The sequence below is a fragment of the Poecilia reticulata genome, unplaced genomic scaffold, assembly GCF_000633615.1.
Source record: "Poecilia reticulata strain Guanapo unplaced genomic scaffold, Guppy_female_1.0+MT scaffold_159, whole genome shotgun sequence".
NCBI lineage: Eukaryota > Metazoa > Chordata > Actinopteri > Cyprinodontiformes > Poeciliidae > Poecilia > Poecilia reticulata.
The window spans coordinates 214,693-216,119 of record NW_007615017.1 but is presented as its reverse complement, the minus strand read 5'-3'; positions in this window follow the sequence as shown (position 1 = coordinate 216,119).

Below are 1,427 nucleotides of genomic sequence, written 5' to 3'. Positions count from 1 at the left end.
TGGGGTAACAAAGACAACCAGCAGCAGAGAGTCTAAGCGCCAGCAGCTTAGTGCCCCTGTGGAGCCGGCTTTGTTCTGCCCCGATTTGGGGGTGAGGGGCAGGAACAATGGGGCAACGCTGAGAGGGGGGGGCAGGGGGGGGTGATGCATCTTCAGTTGGAAAAACTCAGAGTTTTGTTCTGGTCCAGTAAACCCTCAGTGTTCCTGCAGTAGATCCACGGATCCCTGACTGGGCCCAACCGGGTTAGCCAGGAGCTGTGGCTAACACCTGGCTAACTAACTGAAGTGGTGTTCATTCTGATTGGCTGGCTAGCTAGCATTAGCTTTGGAGACTCAGTGCAAACATGTTCAATACAGAGCTGAAGTTGGCTTCTGATTGAGATTCTTATTCAGCACTGGGTAACCAGCCTAGCCAGGCTAGCTGTTAGCCCAACCATGCCATGTGTTAGCCTAGCCAGGCTAGCTGTTAGCCYARCCAGGCTATGTGTTAGCCTAACCAKGCTAGTTGTTAGCCACTGAGGTAACTTTGTTGGAACCATGAATCTGAGTGGACTGGCCTCCAGAACCAGAATGCTTGGACCTCCTGGAAGCTGCTGAACCCGTTCAGGACCCAGTGACTGGTTCTGACCCAGTGTGTTGCTATGGTTACAGCAGTCCTAGGCTCGAGCGAAACGAGAGCGGTTCCCTGAAACCAGTACAAACATTTTCCAGTTATCAACCTGCTTCATCCATGGAGATCAGCCCAGTTTGATGAGCTACCGATTCACCAGTTGGCCCAGTTTGGCCTCCCAGTTGGGTCGGAGGAGGCAGAGCAGAACCAGAGCTATGGTTCTTCCCACTAATGAGTGTGAGCTGAGGACTAATTAGGCTGCAACAACACACACACCTACACACACTAACACGCAGTCGTGTTTTCATCACTTGTGGGGACTTCACATGGACTTCCATTCATTTCTACAGCCTAACCCTTAACCTTTAACCTAAACCTTTACCCTAAACCAGGGGTGTCAAACTCCAGTCCTGAAGGGCCGCCGTCCTGCAGTGTTTAGATGTGCCACAGGTACAAAACACCTGAATCAAATGGCTTAATTACCTCCTCAGTTCTCCAGAGCCTTGCTAATTACTTAATTATTCTATTCAGGTGTGGTGCAGCAGAGGCACTTCTAAAAGTTGCAGGACAGCAGAGGACTGGAGTTTGACACCCCTGCCCTAAACCCTTAACCTTTACCCTTAACCTTTAACCTTTACCCTAAACCCACCCACAGACCTACCCACTAACCCAATAACAACAATTTCCCTCATGGGGACCAAGAAAATGTCCCCACAAAGAGCCATGGGCCCCATAACCCCACATTGTAGACAGAAATAAGTTCCCATAAGGATATGAAAACCAGGTACACACACACACACACACACACACACACACA